Source organism: Felis catus, chromosome A1 (assembly GCF_018350175.1).
Source record: "Felis catus isolate Fca126 chromosome A1, F.catus_Fca126_mat1.0, whole genome shotgun sequence".
Classification (NCBI taxonomy): domain Eukaryota; kingdom Metazoa; phylum Chordata; class Mammalia; order Carnivora; family Felidae; genus Felis; species Felis catus.
In genome coordinates this window covers 107,254,583-107,269,624 of record NC_058368.1, presented here as the reverse complement: position 1 = coordinate 107,269,624, position 15,042 = coordinate 107,254,583, and the positions used below count along the sequence as shown (strand labels likewise).

At 36.2% G+C, this 15,042-nt stretch overlaps 1 protein-coding gene and 1 long non-coding RNA gene across 2 annotated transcripts in view; one reads left to right on the top strand and one right to left on the bottom strand.

Moving 5' to 3' along the window:
• CHSY3 (chondroitin sulfate synthase 3) overlaps positions 1 to 15,042 on the bottom strand; it is a 285,522-nt gene that overhangs the window by 40,777 nt on the left and 229,703 nt on the right. The window lies entirely within an intron of this gene.
• The window catches only part of LOC123385730, a 34,729-nt gene that overhangs the window by 2,770 nt on the left and 16,917 nt on the right, over positions 1 to 15,042 (top strand). The gene's annotated exons all lie outside the window — the stretch shown is intronic.

The following is a 15,042-nucleotide window of genomic DNA, read 5'->3' as shown; positions in this document are numbered from 1 at the left end:
AAATTAAGAAAACAATCTGATTTATAATTACATCAAAAAGAATAAAACACCTTGGAATAAATTTAGACAAGGAGATGAAAGTCTTATATATAGAAAACTGTAAGACATTAATAAATTAAAGAAGACACAAACAAATGTAAAGATATTTTGTGCCCAAAGATTGGAGGAATTCATAGTGTTAAAATGTCCATACTACCCAAAGCAATATATAGATTCAACGCAATACCTATCAAACTCCAATGGTATTTTTCACAAAACTACAACAAATAGTCCTAAAACTTGTATAGAATTTCAAAAGATCCCAAGTAGTCAAAGCAATCTGGAGAAAGAAGAACTAAGCTGGAGGCATCATGCTCCCTGACTTCAAACTAAACTACAAAGTTACATTAATTAAAACAGTATGGTACTGGCATGGAAACAGACACATAGATGAATGGAACAGAATGGAAAGCCCAGAAATATACAGATAATTAATTTATGACAAAGGAGACAAGAATACATAATGGGGAAAGAATAGTCTTTTCAATAAATGACATTAAGAACATTGGACAACCATGTGTCATAAAATGAAACAGGACCAGTGACAACATACACAAAAGCTAACTCAAAATGAATTAAAGATTTGAATGTAAGACTTGAAACCATAAACTTCCTAGAAGAAAACAGAAACAGTAAGATCCCTGACATAGGTCTTGGCAATGATTTTCTTAATCTGACATCAGAAGCAAAAGCAACAAAAGCATAAATAAGCAAGTGGGACTGCATCAAACTAAAAAGCTTCTACACAGCAAAGGAAATGATAAAACAGAAAGGCAACTTACTGATTAGGAGAAAATAATTGTAAATCACGTATCTGATAAGAGGCTAATATCCAAAATAACAAAGCACTCAGACAACTCAATAGCAAAAAATTAAAACACTCTGATTAAAAAATGGGAAGAAGATCTGAGTAGACATTTTTCCAAAGAACACATACTGCAGATGGCCAACTAGTACATGGAAAGATGCTCAACCTCATTAATCATCAGGGAAATGCAAATCAAAAACACAATGAGATATCATCTCACGACTGTTATAATGGCTGTTATCAAAAAGATAAGAAACAACAAGGATTGGCAAGGATCTGGTGAAAAGGGAACCCTTGTGCACTGTTGGTGGGAAAGTAAATTGGTTCAGCCATTTTGGGAAACAGTATGAAAGTTCTTCAAAAACTTAAAAATAGAATACCATACAATCCAGCAACTCCACTTCTGGGTATCTATCTAGAGAAAATAAAAATACTAACTTGAAAAGATATATGTACCTACATATTCATTGCAGCATTATTTACAGAAACAACCTAAGTGTCCACTGACAAATAAATGGATAAAGAAGATGTGATATATATATATATATATATATATATATATATATATATATATATATATATCTCCAATGGAATATTATTCAGCAATTACAAAAATGAAATCTTGCCATTTGTGACAACATGGATGAAGCTTGAGGGCATTATGCTAAGTGAAATAAGTCAGAGAAAGAAAGACAAATACTGTGTGATCTCTTTTATATGTGGAACCCCTTAGCAAACAAACAAGCAAACACCAAAAAAACATGCCCATAGATCTACAGAACACATTGGTGATTGTAAGAGGCATGGGGTAGGGAGTGGAAGAAATGGGTGAACTGTTACTTGTTTTTTGTTTTTAGTTTAAATTGAGTAAAATTTTAAAAGGTTTTTTTTTTTTTGTTTTTTTTTTTCATTTTTTTTTTTCCTGTTTAGTTACTTTTGAGAGACAGACACAGCACACGCAGGACAGGGGCAGAGAGAGAGGGAGACACAGAATCTGAAGCAGACTCCGGGCTCTGAGCTGTCAGCACAGAGCCCTGTGAGGGACTTGAACTCACAAACTGTGAGATCATGACCTGAGCTGAAGTCAGATGCTTAACTGACTGAGCCACCCAGGCACCCCAAATTGAGTAAAATTTTTAAAAAATGAATACTTATGTACAAAATTTGGGAAGTATAAAAAAGTTGTCAAAATATACTCTTGCTTTCAAGATCACGAGTCACTATTTTTATATGTGTTTTCAATCTTTTTCTACATATCATACATAGTTGTGATCATAAGGCACGTATCATTTCATAATATACTTCTAAAGCTAGTTATTTCAAATAGTTCGTAAGCATCGTTAGTGACTGCACAAAAATTCCAATCATAATTTACATTTAAAAAATTACTGTAACATTCCACTTCACTAAAGAAACTTGGACATAGAGGCTGGTGTTTCTACTAATAACTGCACAGCAGCAACTCTGTCCAGTTCTTGGAATTGATATGACCCTTGGTATACCAGACTTTGTATCCAAAATGCAGTTCTTATTCTTTGCATGCTCAAAATTGGTCCCATTTAATGTAATAACCTGTTGTAATGAGGTGCCATTACATGCAGTCAAAATCCTCAATGTTGTAGAAGTTAAACACATCTTAACTGAAACTTGAGGAATGGAATATCACCTTCCAGTAATATTAAGTAAGACACTTAATCTTTCTCTGACTTGGTCTCTAATTTTTTTTCAAAAGAATACTAACATATAAATTAAGATAAAGTGATCATGCAAATTAGTAGTGGTACTGAACACCTGGAATCAATAAAGCCCAGGTAATACAATCGTAATTCTTATTTACTTCGAAGGCTCGTTCACAGATCAATGTCTACCTGTGGGAAGAAGGAGCTTGCACCCTGAACGTCTGAATCTCAGGCCAAAACTTAATGTAGAGAGATTTTCTCTAAACAAAGGTTTCTACTTTTTAACTGCTCAGGATCTCAATTGTATCATGTGAACAGTACTGTCATTAGATAACAATATGTGAAAACCCTTACAGGTTTTAGAAAGATATTTCTGTGTTCCATTATTGGAACATACATATAAAGTACCGTTATTCATATCAAAGTCATTCAAAGGTTTGCCATTAGTAAACATGGAAGTACTTCTGAATAATTTTAAAACTTGGAAGAATATCTTTAAAGAATGAATACATCTGGAACTCTTTAAAGATAGTGACCCAAAGGTAACCTACAAATCACTCCCTTCAATGTCTATACACCCTTAGATTGAATGACTTCGAAACAGAAGACAACAATGTGAAAGTGCCCCTCTGATGTTAATTTTGTGACAGGAGTTCTCCTGAATATAAAAGTAATATTTTCATCTGCTATTGGTGGAAGTATAAAACTGGTTTAACCACTCTGTGAAATTATTTGGGAATATCCAATACAGCTAATAATCTATATCTTCTGTGACCATTAATTCTACTCCTTGATATGTGAAAAACATGTATATACGTTCGCTAAAAGGTATGTGTACAACTTTTCATAGTATGTATTACTCATAGTAGCAATAGCCCCAAGTTGGATACAAATATCAATCAACCAGTAGAAAGAATGTATGGTGAGAATGAACAAACTAGAACTCCACAGAACAGCATAGGTGATTCAAGTGTAATGCTAAATGGCAGAAGCTAGACACAAAACAGCACATACTATATGAATTCATCTATTTAGATTTCAAACAGCTTATATTAATTTGACCTATCTTTAGAACTCTGGTACCTCAGTGGGTCTTTTCAGACTTTTTGGCTTCATGTTCTACTTATTTTTCCTAGTGGATTTAGTATTATATCTTGCTATTACAACCATTCTCATACTTACCTAACTCCAGAGGAGGGCTTCCTTTTTGTTTCACCTGGTGGAACTCAGACCAGCTGTGACAATGATCGAAGGAAAGAAACAGTCTGAAGAAAGTACTAGCTCCTTCTACTAAGCAACCACTACACTTTTATCTACAAAGAATTTTGCTATTGTAATTAAGGATTTATTTTTTTCAGACAGACACATGGAAATCATAGCAATACATATTAGTCAGAAAACAAATGTATTTAGGCTTTAATAGATTTCCATACTTGTAGAGAAGAACGCAGGACCAGTTCCAGGTCCATGATTTCTGTCTCTTGAAACTGTGGCTCCGTTGTCTCTTTTTTGCCATCTCCTATGTTCTGAGTGTTGGGAAATCTTAAATTCCACCCACAAAATTTCATCTGATTTTGTCCTATTTCCAGGAGCTCGGCTCTTCCAAGTGCAATAGAAAACTCACTAATGCAGCCATTAAGGGGAAGGACACCAATTTTCCATCCTTGGAAAGTCGAGGTTTGGGACTTGACCGGATGTTCTAGGAACTCCCTACATATTTAACAGCAGCCAAGATAATGTTTGCTCAGAAACAGTATCAAAAGTAAGGTTTTGATGATTCAGTTCTTGATATTATGCAATTAATTCCTACACCACCACCACCACCACCACTACCAATAACTCTTTAAAAAACAGATTGGCTTTGGGGTGCCTGGGTGGCTTAGTCAGTTGACTGTCTGACTCTTGATTTCCATTCAAGTTATTATCCTGGGGTCATAGGATTGAGCCCCGTATAGGGCTCAACACTGAGTGTGGAGCCTGCTCAAGATTCTCCTTCTCCCTCTCCCTCTGCCCATCCCCTGCTTCACTTGCACACTCTCTAGGAAGGAAGGAAGAAAGGAAGGAAGGAAGGAAGGAAGGAAGGAAGGAAGGAAGGAAGGAAGGAAGGAAGGAAGGAGAGAAAAGAAAAGAAAAGAAAAGAAAAGAAAAGAAAAGAAAAGAAAAGAAAAGAAAACAGATTGACTTTGATGCCATACTTGAAAAGTATTTTCTCAAATCTAATCACACTGGAATATTTTATTTACTCTTTAGCTAAAAGCAACATTTTAGGAAAGCAAGGTTTCAATTCTCCAATTGGAAGAGAAAAATTATAAACAAAAGACTAAGATTCTTACATCAGAGAATAAATGTTTGAGTCACCAAGTGAAATAATGGCTATCAAATGAAATCACAATTTGTTTTAAATAAATGAAATCTTTGTCTGTCAATCCATCCATCCATCCATCTGTCCATCTATCCATCTATTGAGTTTCAAAGTACTATAAGATCCTCATCTCTTCTATATGTGGCTTTAAGTATCGGCCCTGTGAACCAGATCTAAATAAAATTCAGAAAATACTGATTGCTAGTCTAGTGATGTGAAACCCACATTACTATTGCAATTTTAAAAAATGCTTCAAAAACCGCCATGGACCTTGACTTGATAGCTAAATTTTATGAAAAGTAGTTGCAGTTTTGGGGTAAGGTCTCCTGTAAACACATTGGCTAAAAATTTGTTTTAAAACCACACTACTAAGAAATCTCGTAAGACAGAAGCCTTAAAAATATTAGGTTTGGGGCACCTGGGTGGCTCAGTCAGTTAAGTGTCCAACTTCAGCTCAGGTCATGATCTCATGGTTGGTGGGTTTGAGTCCTGTGTTGGGCTCTGTGCTGCCAGCTTAGAGCCTGAAGCCTGTTTTGTGTCTCCCTCTCTCTCCCCCACTCTCACTCTGTCTCTTTCTCTGTCTCTTTGTCTCCGTCTCTTTCTCAAAAATAAACATGAAAAAAATTTTAAAAAAATATTAGGTTTGCTTCCAGTTCTCCACAATAGTCAACATCTATTATAATGGCACCCCTAATGATTATTGTGAATATTCTTTGCCATATTTTAAATACAGAGTAATCAGAGTGTAACTGCATGGTTTCATATTCTGTTGTAATAACTCAGAGGGCAGCCACATGTTCCCAATAGCAGGACAGAAGAAAACCTCTTGAACGTAAAACAGCAATTATTCTAAAAATAATTAGATCTTGTTTAGATCTTCTAATGAAGTGTTAGTTAACGCTCATCTCTTATGATTAACAGCTTTCTGCTGTACCAGCTACCTAGGTTTCAGTTTCAAGATGTAAAGTTATCATATTTATTCTAACCAGGAGCTCACTCAAAGAATTCAGTGTCCTGTTGAAGTATGATAGAGCCCACACAGCTTGCTCTGAGCTTCTGAACCTCAAAAAATGGGAAACATCATCAATTACTGTTATCTGGACTTCTCTCTTCAAGGTTATTTCCCATGTGTCTTGCCTAAGGGAACTCTGATCCAATCAATTACTAGCCTTGGAAGAATCACACTGTTTTGGATAGATTTCTTTTCTTTTTTTAAATTTTTTAAAACATTTTTATTTATTCTTTTTTTTTTAAAGATTTTTTTTTTAAATTTTATTTTTGGGACAGAGAGAGACAGAGCATGAACGAGCGAGGGGCAGAGAGAGAGGGAGACACAGAATCAGAAACAGGCTCCAGGCTCTGAGCCATCAGCCCAGAGCCTGACGTGGGGCTCGAACTCACGGACCGCGAGATCATGACCTGGCTGAAGTCGGACGCTTAACCGACTGCGCCACCCAGGCGCCCCCATTTTTATTTATTCTTGAGAGACAGACAGAGACACAGTGTGAGCAGGGGAGGGGCAGAGAGAGTGGGGGAGACACAGAATCGGAAGCAGGCTCCAGGCTATTGGAGGAAGCAGGCTCTGAGCTATTGGCATAGAGCCTGACGTGGGGCTTGAACCCACCAACTGTGAGATCATGACCTGAGCTGAAGTTGGATGCCCAACTGACTGAGCCACCCAGATGCCCCTGGATAGATTTCTTTTGATAGTCTCATCACTGCTCTACTTGAACAAAAGGGATTCAGGTCCAACCTGCAGGAACTGTATCAGCTCTTGAGTTAATACATCATTATCTTATAATTCATCACTATTTTAGCTATCTCTTGCTGACTGCTAAAGCAGATGAAGGGATTATTTCCCATGTGGCCTCTATTATCTCTATATTATCTATGCCAATGATTATGAAATGTAGCCAAATTGGCTACAACGATCCATTTTATACATATTACATAAGATTGCTCCCCAAAAGATAGTTCCTTAAAAATTTATGACCACGATTTAACAGTTAATATTTTAATATGTACTAGTCTACCCTTTTGGGGTTTGTAAGTAAAAATAAACAAACGCTGACCTCAGAAAGTTTTTTCACCATGAAACAAAATCTTCTAATCCTATTATTAATCATCATTCTTATGAAAAATGCATCTCCCATAAGCACAGATTAAGAGGGAAATTTCATTTACCTCTCTCTTAGAAGACCTTAAACCACCTTCCATACTGTGAAACATTCATTCACTCAACAAATACTAATTAAGTACCAATATACACCATATGCTATACCAGACTAGGTATATGCTCAGTGATGCAGTACGGCCCTCCAGACTTTTCTTTAGGCTACTTTCTTTTTCTTTTCATACAGTTGATTTCAGAATCTTACAAGGATTATCAATATTAGCTGTAATTATGAAAACAGCTGATTTTTGGTTATTATATTTTGGTTCTTATCCACATGGGTAGATGAATGTGATTTTTAAATGTTGTAAAAGTTCCTAGAACGCCCTTCCTGTCTACCTCTGGAGAACAGATAATTACATATAACGAACCTTGTATAATTTTTGAGGCATATTCCATTCAAAAATAGCTAGGGTGTGATAGTCCTCCTTGTTTGACTTCCTAAGGAAAAGATAAAACATTATACAAGAAAAGTTTTGGAATTACAGCTGCAATAGAGATCTTTGATCCAGGATTCCTTTCCCTAAAGGCCCACCTTTCTCCAGAATCTCTGATTTTCTTATGTGAACCTCATTTTTAATTTTTTTAAAGCTTCGTCAAGGGAGAAAGAACAAGAAGATGTACTAGAGATCTTGCATACAAAAATTTCTCTTCAAGGAATTCTGTTTTAGGAATATAAATATACATATGTAGGCTTTAAATTTATATATATAAGTTATTTGATATATAGCATTTATAGGCTAGGAAGATTATATAATATATATCTTATATGTCTCATATATATAAAAACTCTAGCCTTGGCTGAATCAAGATATTTTCCTTTGATAGTTTCATCATTGCTCTACTTTAATAAAAGTGAAGATACACACAGACACACACACAGACACACACACAGACACACACACACACACACCTATTTGCATATTTCAAATTATCTTTAATCCTAGGGTTTTTAGGTAAAGAATAAAATTGCCTCTGTGATAACAGAGCACTTTTTAAAAAAATCTTTGTTTACCACACTTATGTTTGCCCTGCCCTCCACTTTGTCACCTGCACCCCATCCCTCACCTTCTACCTGCCAGGTGCAGCCTCACTCTCAGCTCTGGAACCAATCCTATTTCTGGGTATAAGGAATGTAAGGGCCTCGGCTAATAGTTCAGCACCAAATCAGACTTGATTTGCTGTTCTATTACCCGCTCTCCGTCTTGCCTTCCTGGTAACCTACTTCTGCCCTGAAAACTGTATCACTTTCATAATTTCTCCCTGGCCGACTGCCTCTAAATTCCCTATCTCTAAGCTATGCCCATTACCTGGGCTTCTATGGAGCCCTTCTTTGCTGCACAAGCCTTTCAGGTAAAGCCTGCTCATGTTTAGGTAGTTGTGAGACCTCCTTAGTGCTGCTGACAGACTATGTCACCTTTGGCCACAGCCTGTCACCAGACTCCTAAGGAGATGCTGCCCTTGGCTCATCTAGATGTGTCCTGGCACCTGGTCCTGGCTCAGCCCTTGCACGGCCTCCTCAGCCCAGCTGTGCCTCTTTGGCTCCACACTTCTGCCAAATGAGCTTCAGTTCTAAAAACAACATCTGGAAGCAGTGGTTGGTAAGCAGGAGTTACAAACCTGCCATGTCTGGCCTACAGATGTATTCATGTGTTTTGCTTGGCTAGCACAGTATTGATATACAGAGACTTTTTCCTTTCTTTCTTTTTGTTAAGTTTACTACTGACTTCTACAAATTAGAAAATTTTGCACAAAAAGGCAAGCAAACAAGAATACAAAAACAAATTTCCAGGCTGACTTGAAGGCAGAAGCTGTAACACGTCAGATCCATGCTGCCACGTGGCAACCCTCTAGTTGAAATGAGCAGTCCTTGTTTACTCAGGTTGTGTGTGACTTCTGTCTCCAGATGGTACAGTTGCTGGGTAACCTATTGTCTTCTGCAACTGTAACCAAATGTCAATGACCCTGGACATCATGTTGGTACTGCTGCATTTTTCCATATGCCAGATTTAAGTGGAAACTTGATAAAGTCTTCTAACTTGTCTCAACTAAAAGTGGGAAAACAAATAATTGATCTAGTTACATGCTAATAAAAAAGAAGACAGAATAGTTCTAATGGTATGGAAGCATTCCTAAATGTACAATATGCAACATTTCTGACATCTTTCCAGTTGAATTCACAGATTTGTGTTACTACCCCAATTCTTGTTGGCATTTAAGTTTTTTTATCCATAAAATAGACCACTTCGGAGAAAAGGGTCAGGATGGTGAAATGATTCAAGACCAAGAAGAAATACTAAGAATATTGAAATATGTAGCCGGAAAAGAGAAAACTTAGCAGATCACGATAATCTTCACATATCTGAGGAGTCATTGTAAGAAGAATTAAGTCCTGGGGCGCCTGGGTGGCGCAGTCGGTTAAGCGTCCGACTTCAGCCAGGTCACGATCTCGCGGTATGTGAGTTCGAGCCCCGCATCAGGCTCTGGGCTGATGGCTCAGAGCCTGGAGCCTGTTTCTGATTCTGTGTCTCCCTCTCTCCCTGCCCCTCCCCCGTTCATGCTCTGTGTCTCTCTGTCCCCCAAAAAATAAATAAATAAACGTTGAAAAAAAATTAAAAAAAAAGTAAGTCTTTTTTACTATTTTTTCATGTTTATTTATTTCTTTTGAGAGAGAAAGACAGTGCACAGGTTGGGGAGGGCCAGAGCGAAGGAGAGACAGAATCCCAAGCAGGCTCCATGTCATCAGCACAGAGCCCGATGTGGGCCTCAAAGTCATGAACTGTGAGATCATGACCTGAGCCGAGATCAAGAGTCGGACACTTAATAGACTCCCCCACCCAGGTGCCCCAAGAATTAACTCTTGCTGTGTGGTTTCACAGGACTGATGATGGGAAAGAGTTGTAGGGAGACATGTTTTGGATGCATGAAATAGTATGGCAAACCACAGGATGTGACAAGTTCTCCATCCCTGCTTGTGTGCCAGAAGCATCTACAGCAACACCTATAGACCCTAATTTTGCCTTCAGACCTAAATGCCTATGATTTTTCAGTAAAAAGAGACATTACACTGAGAACACTGATTTTTTTTTAAAATCAGTTTTATATAAAGAGTAGAGGAGGGATAAAGGGAGTGTGTAAGGGAAAAAATGCAGAAAGAATGAAGGTAGGTAACGGTTTTGAACATTAAGCATTGTTTGGGGCCAGTGGAAGATAAGAAAACCCTAAGAATTTTGAAGTTATACCAGTCATTTTCAGGCTTATTAGGCTTTTGGCACTGAAATACACGCTTCAATTCAGAGACAATACATTTGGGTCTTTCTATTGGTTTCCATCCCTAGAACATACTTTGGTGATTCATCATAGAGGTACCTACCATTTCTGTACAAGTTAAATGCCAACCAAGGCCATTTCACATTTACTTTAGACATATGTAAGGATCATCAAAATAATATATACTTTTTAACAACAGTGACTCTTTTGGTAAAAATACATTCTTGTCCTTGAAAATAATCCCTAGAAAATACTCTGTGCATATCAAATGAATCTTTCACTCTAGAGTACTTTTTGCTCATTGAAAGAAATAAAAAATCAAAATATAATAGTTCATTATTTTTTTCCTCCTCATGTATAAGTTTTTGATGAGTTAAGGTATATGTTTCCTTAGCACATAACCCAAAGCCCTGTATACAGGGGTAGTTTAATAAATGTTGAACACTGAACACATTTTATTAAAGAAATCTATAACTCCCCTGACATTTTTACATATGACCCCCACGTAATTTCAGTTGTTCAGCTTAGTTTTGCCTCAAAATTCACATGTAATTATGGAGTATTTTAAAATCTCAAAACTTATTTCCTTCACACATCATGCTATCTGTATAGATCAGCAGTGATTAAGATGAAGTCTAAGTGTAAGCATTTAATCGATTTTCTAAATGGGAGGGAGAAGAGTGTCAAGAAAATAACTTTATTTTAACAAAATATGTAGTTATGCAAATCTAAGTCTCTCCAGCAAGACAAGGAAATGATTTAGCATGTTCAGAATGCACAGGCCATTTGTGCATTCTGCTTTATCACAGCCAATAAAATGGAACCACTATCCCAGGAAAAGAGCAAACGTGTACTCAGGGTAATTAGCAAGACCTTCAAAAGGATATCTATATTAAAAGGTTTCCTAATAAACAATTCTGACGATATTCTCTTATTGTTGTCTTTCAGAGACCCACAGAGATCTCTGTGGGATTTCTTTCTTTCTTTCTTTTTTCCTGCTCTAACTTCTTATCTTTGAGGAGGAAATGTTAGGAATATTTAGAAAGAAATAAAAACAACTTGTCAGTTGGAAAGGAAGTGTTTCATCAAAGATAAAAGGGGGAAAACCCACTTTATTACTGGTTCTACAGCCTCCTCTCATATCTTCTTTCAAACCTAAGTCTTAAAGAAGTGATGACACCATGGGAATTTCAACATTCTTTTTCTAGTTATACAATGCATTCACCAGTCCTTACTTGTCATTTTGTGGTATATCTTCACGTTATTATATGGAACAGTTGGATTATCCATTTCCCTGATATTTTGAATTTGCAACGGAATAAAGGAATCAAAAAGATATATATGTGTGTATATATATATATATATGTGTGTATATATATATGTGTGTATATATATATATATGTGTGTGTATATATATATGTGTGTATATATATACACACATGTATATGTACATATACATGTGTATATATATATGGATGCATGATTATATATGACACACATGATATATATATATATCATATGTGTGTATGTGTATGTGTGTGTGTGTGTGTGTGTGTGTGTGTATACACACACTTATCAAGGACCCATTTGTTCTGTCTCTGAGCCCAAGCTTCCTCATTTGCTAAACAGAAAAAAATACTATCATGCCTACATTAATATTCTTTAAACATGTCCAAAGTGTCCATCTTATGGAATGCATAGACATAGCTACAATACCATCTATACCTTACGTCTTCTCATAAAATTTGAGGAAGTATAAGCACAAATATTTTTTGATGCAGTGAAACTTGCCTCTAAAGTGAAAAGGAAAGTCACAAACTGGGAAAAGATATTTACAGTACATACAGCTGGCACAAATTTAGCATATAGTACACACACACACACATACACACACACACACACACACAAATAACCAAATCAACAGAAAAACAGGCAAAAGACACAGACATTTCACACAAGAAGAACATGAATGGTCAGTAAATTTTGAAAAGATGTCGCCTGCAAAAGTAGTCAGGGAAATGCAATGAAACCTCAGTAAAAAATCATTTATATTTATCCAACCTGCAAATAGTAAAAAGCCAGAAAATATCAGTGATGATTGGATGATACAGGGACCTATACACTGCTGCTGGGAGTGTAAGCCAAGACAGTGATTTAGAAACAATTTTCATTACCTGGCCAAGTATAACCCTATGGCAAGTCGATTTCTAAGACTATAAGGCAGGGCTTCTCAAAGTGTGTCCTCAAACTTTTTTACTGTCTGCAATAAGATTGGCACAGAATAACGACACCAGAAAAAAGAGAACTACAGGCCAATATGTCTCAGAATATTGACGCAAAGACACTTGACAAAACATTAGCAAACCGAATCCAACAATATATTTTAAAAAATCACACACCACAGCTAAGTGGGATTTATGCCCAGGATACAAGGATGGTTCAATAGTGCTAAAACAATCAACATGATACATCACATTAATAAGAGAAAGGATAGGGGTGCCTGGGTGGCTCAGCTGGTTGAGTGCCCAACTCTTGGTTGCCACTCAGGTCATGATCTCACAATTTATGGCTTCAAGTCCTGCATAGAGCTCTGTGCTGCCAGTGTGGAACCTGCTTGGGATTTTTTCTCTCTCTCTCTCTCTCTCTCTCTTAAAATAAATTCAAAAAATCTTACAAAAAACAAAAGAAAGATAAGAAAAAGGATTAAAACCATAAGATCATTTCAGTACATGCAGAAAAAGCATTTGACAAAGTACATCATCATGATAAAAACTCTCTGCAAAGTAGGTCTAGAGGGAACATATCTCAAGATAATAAAGGCCTTATATGAACAACTCATAGCCAACATCATACTCAATGGAGAAAAACTGAGAGCTTTACCCTGAGGTTAGAAAGGATGTCCACTCTTACCACGTTTATTTAACATAGGACTTGGAGTCCTAGCCACAGCAATTAGACAACACAAAGAAATAAAAGACATCCAAATTAGTAAAGAAGAAATAAAACTCTCACTATGAAGATGACATGATATTATGTATAGAAAACCCTAAAGACTCATCCAAAAACCCTACCAAAAAACTACTAGAACTGCTAAATGAATTCAATAAAGTCACAGGATACAAAATCAACACAAAGAAATCTGTTGCATTCCTATACACCAATAGTGAAGCAGCAGAAAGTGAAATTAAGAAGAAAATCCCATTTACAATTGCACCAAAACAACGAAATACCTAGAATAAACTTAATCAAAGAGGTGAAAGACCTGTATTCTGAAAACTATAAAACACTGATGAAAGAAATTCAGGAGGATGCAAGGAAATGGAAAGACATTCCATGCTCATGGTTTGGAAGAACAACTATTGTTAAAATGCATAAAGCATTCTAGTGATTTAATGTAATCCCTATCAAAATACCAACAGCATTTTTCACAGAACTAGAACAATACTAAAATTTGTATAAAGTCACAAAAGACTTTAAATAGCCAAGCAATCTTGAAAAAGGAAAACACAACTGAAGTATCACAATTCCTGATTCGAAATCATATTACAAAGCAGTGGTAATTAAAACAGTATAGTACTGGCGAAAAACCAGACACATAGGTCAACGGAATAGAATAGAACACTCAGAAATACACCACAGTTATGAAATTAATCTTTAACAAAGGAAGAATGACTATCCAGTGGGAAAAACACAGTCTCTTCAATAAATGGTGCTGAGAAAACTGGACAGCCACATGCAAAAAAAAAAAAAAAAAAAAGAAACTGGACCACTTTTCTTACACCATAGGTAAAAATACGCTTAAAATGGATAAAAGACCTAAATGTGAGACCTGAAACCATAAAAATCCTTGAAAAGAGCATAGGCAGTGATCTCTTTTGACATCATCCATGGCAACATCTTTCTAGATATGTCTCCTAAAACAAAAGTAAAAGGCAACCTACTGGATGGAAGAAGATATTTGGAAATGACATATCCAATAAAGGGTTAGTAGCTAAAATATAAAAGAACATCTAAAACTTAACACCCCCAAAATGAATAATCCAATTTAAAAATGGGCAGAAGACATGAAGAGACATTTCTTCACAGAAAACATACAGATGGACAACAGACACATGAAAAGATGCTCAACATCACTATCATTAGGGAAGTGCAAATCAAAACTACAATGAGTTGTCTATTGCCTCACACCTGTCAGAATGGCTGAACTTGAAACACAAGAAACAAGTATTGGTGAGAATGTGGAGAAAAGGGAACCCTCTTGCAATGGTGGTGGGGATGCAAATTGGTGCAACCACTGTGGAAAACAGTATGGAGGTTCTTCAAAAAAATTAAAAATAGAACTATCCTATGATCCAGAAATCTCACTACTGGGTACTTACCCCCAAAATACAAAAACACTAACACACCCCTATGTTTACTACTGCACTATTTATAATGGTCAAACTATGGAAACAGCCCAAATGTCCATCAACTGATGAATGAATAAAGAAGATGTAATATATATATATATATATATATATATATATATATATATATATATATACATACACACACACACACACACACACACACACACACACACACACAATGGAATATTATTCAGACAAAAAAAAAAAAAAAAGAATGAGACCTTACCATTTGCAATGACATGGATGGAGCTAGAGAGTATAATGCTAAGTGTAATAAGTCTGTCAGAGAAAGACAAATACCA